Source organism: Pongo abelii, chromosome 9, assembly GCF_028885655.2.
Source record: "Pongo abelii isolate AG06213 chromosome 9, NHGRI_mPonAbe1-v2.0_pri, whole genome shotgun sequence".
Lineage (NCBI taxonomy): Eukaryota > Metazoa > Chordata > Mammalia > Primates > Hominidae > Pongo > Pongo abelii.
Genome location: NC_071994.2, coordinates 27915388 through 27923819, shown reverse-complemented (window position 1 = coordinate 27923819; position 8432 = coordinate 27915388). Strand labels below are relative to the sequence as shown.

General features: G+C 39.9%; 1 non-coding gene across 1 annotated transcript; it reads left to right on the top strand.

The window, feature by feature from the left end:
- The first annotated feature begins 8127 nt into the window (after window positions 1-8127).
- On the top strand, window positions 8128-8230 carry LOC112135583 (U6 spliceosomal RNA). The gene has a single exon (XR_002916848.1). It is a non-coding gene; the product is annotated as a U6 spliceosomal RNA (small nuclear RNA).
- The last annotated feature ends 202 nt before the right edge of the window (window positions 8231-8432 follow it).

Below are 8432 nucleotides of genomic sequence, written 5' to 3'. Positions count from 1 at the left end.
GCTTTTAACATTTAATAACTATATTGAATATATTATGTAGATTTTGAAAATAATTTTTATTAGAATAAAAATATTTCTGTTTTATATAATATGGTTAAGATTTTAAAATTCGTTAGGTGTTCAATTTGATCAAATATTTTAATAAAATAACTATTTATTCCTCATTATTCTCCCATTTTGATGAAAAACTCTAATAAATTTTTTTTTTTTTGAGATGGAGTCTCACTCTGTCACCCAGGCTGGAGTGCAGTGGCACGATCTCGGCTTACTGCAACCTCCGCCTCCTGGGTTCAAGCAATTCCCTACCTCAGACTTCTGAGTAGCTGGGATTACAGGTGCCCGCCACCACACCCGGCTAATTTTTTCTATTTTTAGTAGGGACAGGGTTTCACCATCTTGGTCAGGCTGGTCTTGAGCTCCTGACCTGGTGATTCACCCACCTCAGCCTCCCAAAGTGCTGGGATTACAGCCATGAGCCACTGCGCCTGGCCAAATTTTCTTATTTAAACACAGCATAATCATGATGCATTACTTTTATATCCCTTACTAGACAGGTTTTTAATATTTATTTAGAATTTTGCTTATATTTTATAAATGAAATTGATCTATAATTTTGCTTTTTATACTGTCGTTAACTAATTTTGATATTAAAGCTGTAATCACCTCATAAAGGAGAGTTTTTCTTTTCTAATGGGTTGTGTTCTGGTACATCCTGTACAAGTCTGAAAAAAAGTACCATCTTAAATTAGATGCCTGAATAAAAAAATATTATTGGCCTGGTATATTTTTGGCTAGATAACTGCACTATGAATTAGTTTTAAAAGAGTTATATAGCCATTCAGGTTTAATTTTTATTCCAAATAGGATTGGTAATTTTCATTTTTTTTCTGGCAACTTGTTTCCTTTTTACTCTTTGGCTGAATTCTGAATGCATGCCTATAGCAGAGGAAAGGCAATTGCTTCTTGGCCTTTTGGCTGAAGTCAAGTGGAGGAGAGGCAATAAATCAATTCTAATTTCTGAGTTTCTCCAGGAAGTAAAATATGTAATAATTATTTGAGATGTCTTCAAAAATCCATGTTTAATCACTGAAACCTGTAATTATGTTATCTAATACGATAAAGGGATGTTGCAAATGTGATTAGGCAGATTGAGGTAATTATTGTGGATTATCTGGGTGGCTCTAATATAATCACAACATGTCCTATTAGAGAGACATGAAGGGAGTGAGAGTAGTGACAACAAAAGCAAGAGATTGACTCAGGGTTTTCCTAAACCTCCTCAACCTAATCTGAGAATATAGATTGGATTATCAAAAAAAAATCTGTGAAGAAATGTCATGTTTATTGAGAAATCCTAGTGACATATTTGCAGGAAACTATAAAGGTCTGGGGGAATGGGGGAATATTATACCAGCAGAAGCACTGCCAGATTGGACTAAGAGGGAAAGGCCAAGAGAAAGAGTGGGGGGAGAGAGAGAGAGAGAAACTTCTAAGCCATCAGATCTCATAAGAATTCACTGTTACAACAACAGCAAGGAAGAAAACCTACCTCCATGATCCAATCACCTCCTAACAGGTCCCACCCTCAAAGGTGGGGATTACAATTTGAGATGAGATTTGGATGGGGACATGAGCCAAACCATATCATTTCACCCCTGACCCCTCCAAAACCTCATATCCTTTTCACATTTCAAAATCAATCACGCCTTCCAAACAGTCGCTCCAGTCTTAACTCATTCCAGCATTAACTCAAAAGTCCAAGTCCAAAGTCTCATCTGAGACAAGGGAAGTCCCTTCCACTTATGAGCCTGTAAAATTAAAAACAAGTTAGTTATTTACAAGACACAATGGGGGTACTGACAGTGGGTAAATGTTGCCATTGCAAAAGGGAGAAATTGACCAAAACAAAGGGGCAGTAGGCCCCATGCAAGTCAGAAACCCAGCAGGGCAGACCTTAAAACTTAAGGCTCCAAAATAATCTCCTTTGACCCCATGTCTCACATCCAGGGCATGCTGATGCAATAGGTGGGCTCTCAAGCTATTGGGCAGCTCTGCTGCTGCAACTCTGCAGGGTGCAGCCCCTGAAACTTCTTTCACAGGCTGCTGTTGAATGCCTGGAGCTTTCCCAGGCACACAGTGCAAGCTGTCAATGGATCTACCATTCTGGGGTCTGGAGGATGATGGCCCTCTTCTCACAGCTCTACTAGGCAGTGCCCCACTGGGGACTCTGTGTGGGGGCTCCAATCCCACATTTCCCTCCTGCACTGCCCTAGCAGAGGTTCTCCGTGAGGGAGTTGCTACTGCAGCAGACTTCTGCCTGAACATACAGTTGTTTCCATACATCCTCTGATATGTAGACACAGGTTTCCAAACCTCAATTTTTGCCATCTGTGCATCCACATGCCCAATACAATGAGGAAATTTCCAAGGCTTGGGGTTTGCACCCTCTGAAGCCACAGCCTGAGTTGTACCTTGTCCTATTTTAGCCACGAGTAGAGCTGGAGCACTGGGGACACAGGGCTCTATATCTCAAAGTTTCACAGAGCAGTGGGGGCCCTGATCCCAGCCCACAAAACCATTTTTCCCTCTTAGGCCTCTGGGCTTGTGATGGGAGGGGCTTCCATTAAGATTGGCAAAATGCCCTGGAGACATTTTCCCAATGTCTTGGTTAATAACAACAGGTTCCTCATTACTTTGTGCATATTTATGCAGCCAGCTTCAATTTCTCCCCAGGAAATGGGTTTTTGTTTTCTATCACATAGTCAGGCTTTGAATTTTCCAAACTTTAATGTTCCGCTTCCCTTTTAAACATAAGTTCCAATTTCAGACCATATCTTTGTGAACACATATGACTATATGCTTTCAGAAACAGCCAGGTCACATCTTGAATGCTTTGCTGCTTAGAAATGTATGCTGCCAGATACCCTAAATTATCTCTCTCAAGTTCAGAGTTTCACAGATCTCTAGGGCAGGAGCTAAATGCCATCAGTCTCTTTGCTCAAGCATGGCAACCATGGCCTTTGCTCCAGTTCCCAATATGTTCCTCATCTCCATCTGAGACCACTTCAGCCTGGGCTTCATTATCCATAGCACTGTCAACATTTTGGTCAAAACCATTCAACAAGTCTCTAGGAAGTTTCAAACTTTCCCAAATCTTCCTGTCTTTTTCTGAACCCTGAAAACTGCTCCAACCACTCTGCTATAAAGAACTACATGAGACTAAGTAATTTATTAAGAAAAGATATTTAATTGACTTACAGTTTAATTAAACCTGGAGGACGGCGGACCTCTTCTCACAGACCACTAGGCAGTGCCCCTGTAGGGAATCTGTGTGGTGACTCCTACCCCACATTTCCCTGCTCTACTACCCTCGAAGAGGTAGTGCATAAGAGCCCCACCCATGCAGCAAACTTCTGCCTGGATACCCAGGCATTTCAATACATCCTCTCAAATCTAGGCAGAGGTTCCCAAACCTCAGTTCTTGACTTCTGTGCACTCACAGGCTCAACACCACATGAAATCTGTCAGGGTTGGGGACTTGCACCCTCAGAAGCCATGGGACAAGCTGTACCTTGGCCCTTTTTAGCAATGACAGGAGTGGCTAGGACACAGGGCACCAACTTCCTAGGCTGCACACAGTACAGGGACCCTGGGCCCAACCCATGAAACCACTTTTTCCTCCTAGGCCTTCAGGCCTGTGATGGGAAGGACTGCTGTGAAGGCCTCTGACATGCCCTGGAGATATTCTCCCCATTGTCTTGGAGATTAACAGTCAGCTCCTCATTACTTATGCAAATTTCTGCAGCTGGCTTGAATTTCTCCTCAGAAAATGGGATTTCTTTTTCTATCACATTGTCAGGCTGCAAATTTTCCTATTTTCCTAACTTTTATGCTTTGCTTCCTTTATAAAACTGAATGCCTTTAACAGCACCCAAGTCACTTCTCATATGCTTTGCTGCTTATAAATTTCTTCTACCAGTTGCCCTTAATCATTTCTCTCAAGTTCAAAATTCCACAAATCTCTAAGACGGGGTAAAATGCTGCCAGTCTGTAGGCTAGAACGTAAGAGGAGTCACCCTTGCTCCAATTCCCATCCCACCTCTTGCATCAGTATGACCTGGATATGAGTCTTGGAGTCAAAGGAGATCATTTTGGAGCTTTAAGATTTGACTGCCCAGGGCCGGGCATGGTGGTTCATGCCTGTAATTCCAGCACTTTGGGAGGCTGAGGTGGGTGGATCATGAGGACAGGAGATTGAGACCATCCTGGCTAACGTGGTAAAACCCTGTCTCTACTAAAAATACAAAAAAATTAGCCATGTGTGGTGGTGGGCACCTGTAGTCCCAACTACTCGGGAGGCTGAGGCAGGAGAATGGTGTGAACCCAGGAGGAGGAGCTTGCAGTGAGCCGAGATTGAGCCACTGCACTCCGGGCTGGGCAACAGAGCGAGACTTTGTCTCAAAAAAAAAAAAAAAGATTTGACTGCCTAACTGGATTTTTCGACTTGCATGGGCCCTGTAGCCCTTTGTTTTGGCCAATTTCTTCCATTTGGAATGGCTGTATTTATCCAACACCTGTACCCCCATTATATCTAGGAAGTAACTAACTTGTTTTTGATTTTACAGGCTCATAGGTGGAAGAGACTTGCCTTGTCTTAGAGTAGACTTTGGACTGTGGAGTTTTCAGTTAATGCTGAAAAGAGTTAAAACTTTGGGGGAAAGGCATGATTGGTTTTGAAACGTGAGGACATGAGATTTGAGAGTGGCCAGGCGCAGAATGATATGGTTTGGCTGTGTCTCCACCCAAATCTCATCTTGAATTCCCATGTGTTGTGGGAGGGACCCAGTGGGAGGTAATTGAATCATGGGGGCAGGTCTTTCCTGTGCTGTTCTCAGGATAGTGAATAAGTCTCATAAGATCTGATGGTTTTAAAATGGGGAGTTTCCCTGCACAAGCTCTTCTGTAGTCTGCCACCATGTGAGATGTGCCTTTCACCTTCTGCCATGATTGTGAGGCCTCACCTGCCTCACAATCATGTGGAACTGTAAGTCCATTTAACCTCATTCTTTTGTAAATTGCCGGTCTCAGTTGTGTCTTTATCAGCAGCGTGAAAATGGACTAATACACATGCTTTGTGCTTAAAAATTACTAAAATTCTACTTTAACTCAAAGAAAGAGGGCAAGGAAGGGTGTAGCAGGAAATAAAGTCTGAGAATTAAAAGGCTGAGGCAGATCCTGAAGAACTTTTGGGGTCATTTACATGGATATTGGCTTTTAATCTGCACAATTTAAAAAATATTAGACATTTTTGAGCAGGAATAACACAGTGAGACTTCCATTTAAAAACACAACTTTCAACTGCTATGTTGAAAAAAGACTATAGAAGAGAATGAAAAGATCATGGAAACCAAGCCAAAAATTATTGCTGAAATTTAAGTGAAAGAGAGTGACTTGGGCTAGTGTGATAATGGTGGAGTTGGTAAGAACTAGACAATTTTTTTGTATTTTTAAATAAGATTTTTTTTATGAGCATGATGTGGAGTAGGAGACAAAGGGAGGAATCAAGAATAATCACAACATCTTTGGTCTGAGCCAAATAATTGATCTGATATTTACTGAGTTTGGAATGAGTACATAAGATGCAGATTTAAAGAGAAAAATCAGAATTTCATTTCCAAACCTTTTACTTTTCTAGATAGATATCTAAGTGTGGATATCAAATATGTAGTTGTAGACTAGAATTTAGCAATGTGATCTAGGCTGGAAACAATTTTTAATCCTTAAAACAGCATTTTCCAAAGTGTATTCCGTAAGTGTCTATTTCTGCAGCAGGTTAATAAGTACTAAACACACAGCTTATTTAATCAATATTTTTTAGAAATGTTGAATTACTATAAACAGGTTTCCTTACTTTAGTACTGCTCAGAATCATTAATATAATAACATAATTTTGATATCTAATGATGATAACATAGTATATAGAGTTTTCCAAACGGTTCTATCTAGAATATATCTTTTCTAGGAAAATTTGGAATAATTGTTTGAAAGAAACATTTTGTGTAAAACGATGACAACCACCCTTGGCCTTATTTAACAAATGAAACAATTAAGTTTTAAAAAACTTGAATAGTTATTCAAGGTTATATAGCTGGCCTTCAAACCCATGTTGATCTTTCTTACTGTTTAATTGAACTCATGAAAAAGAAAAGGGTGGCAATATACTCAAGTGTGATTTCATTCCACATACAGATAAGCAGAGTAAACCAGACAAAATTTCCCAGGACTTGGTAAAAGAGGCCTAATGGAGAAAATAAAAGTGCAGGGGCTTAGTAGATGCAAAACAAAGTGTCCTGTTTGATTCTATTTAGTTCTGACTAGAATTATTTTAATTAATAATGGCTGTATAATCCAGAGGCTTGTAGAGAGCTTGGAATATATTTTTGCACCAGTATGGATTTTTTTTTCTAGCATTTATAGACTGTATGGGTTATTGAAAGCTTTTCCTAATTCAAGGTACTCTGTATATCTTTAACCACAATATTTCTGAGATGTGTGTCACAAGGTGACTTTCCTCCAGTTAGACAGGAATCAGAGGGGTAGAAGAATGGTGAATAGTGTTAAACGCAAAAAGGAATAAAATATTGGGAAGCTGAGACAGGCAGATCACCTGAGGTCGGGAGGTTGAGACCAGCCTGACCAATATGGAGAAACCCCATCTCTACTAAAAACACAAAATTATCTGGGTGTGGTGGTGCATACCTGTAGTCTCAGCTACTCAGGAGGTTGAGACAGGAGAATCACTTGAATCCAGGGGGCAGAGGTTGCAGTGAGCCGAGATTGCACCATTGCACTCCGGCCTGGGCGACAAGGTGAAACTCAGTCTCAAAAAAAATAAAAAATAAAAAATAAATAAAGTAGTCAGTCAATACAAAGCAAATGTGAGGAAATTACTATTCTTTTTAACAATTTTAAAATGTTTAAAATTAGTATCACCTCAAGTTTTAGTCAAATTAATATATCTGACCTGTGACCCCATTGGAAGTATAAGGTGGTAGACATCACGGTGGGCTGAAAATTGAACCCCCAGTGACTTTAGCTTTTGCTAACAACCAATTCTTTAGATTTTAATATTGAATTCTGAACTTCAGAATATTTGCTAGTAATGTATTGAGTGATTAAGGATTATAAAATTTGCTATTGATAAGCTAATGCTTTTCACATTATTATTATGTTCTGATGGCTTTAATTCCATGTTCTACAAAGATGATTGCCTGCCATGCAATATTTGGCAAGGTCACAAATCTTTTTTTTTTTTTTTTTTTGAGGCAGAGTCTCGCTCTGTCGCCCAGGCTGGAGTGCAGTGGCGCAATCTTGGCTCACTGCCGCTCTGCCTCCCAGGTTCACGCCATTCTCCTGCCTCAGCCTCCCGAATAGCTGGGACTATAGGCACCTGCCACCAAGCCTGGCTAATTTTTGTATTTTTAGTAGAGACAGGGTTTCACCATGTTAGTCAGGATGGTCTCGATCTCCTGACCTTGTGATCCGCCCACCTCGGCCTCCCAAAGTGCTGGGATTACAGGCGTGAGCCACCGCGCCCGGCCAAGGTTACAAATCTATGTCTGTGCATATGCCAATACAAGTAACAGAAACACCAGAAATTTCAGGTTGTTGTTTGAGTTATAGAAAGTAATATCTTCAAAAATTATACAGTACCGTACTGATACCTCAGCCTGTGAAGACTCTTCAGGATATTCAGGGTAAATTTTACATTCTCCTGTTATCTATTTCCTAATGCTGTAAATTCATATTGTCACTACTACCGTAGTGACAAAGCATGTGTAAGGAATCCACCCTAAAAATATACATATAAAACAAACTTAACAACGAGTACACTTATATGAGGCAATGGATATTGACTCATGAAGGGAAAGAATTCTTTAACAGGCAGTCTAGTAACGCAAGTAAGAGTATAAGTTTTGATATCAGGAAAGCATGAGTCAAAATTCTGGCTTTATAATTTATTATCTTAGTGTTCTAAGGTCTGTTATCATAACTCTGTAAGCATTAAATCTCTGATATGTAAATCCAGATACAAATCACTGCTTTATGGAGTGTTAGAGTTATCGCTTACTTTAGTAGCACATATACTAAAATTGTGATAATATAGAGAAGATTTGCATGGCCCCTGTGCAACAACAACACACAAATTTGTGAAGCATTCTATGTTTTACAATTGAAAAAAGGCACAGACAAAGAGAGAATTATAAAAAGAGCAAGATAAACCTTCAAGTCACCTGTGAGGGAATCTCTATTAGATTATGAGAAGATTTTGCAGAAAAAAAATCACAGACCAGGGGGAATGAGTTGCCTTATATTCAAAGGGTTGCGAAAAATAAATACATAAAACCCTTATCAATCCTGAATACTATACC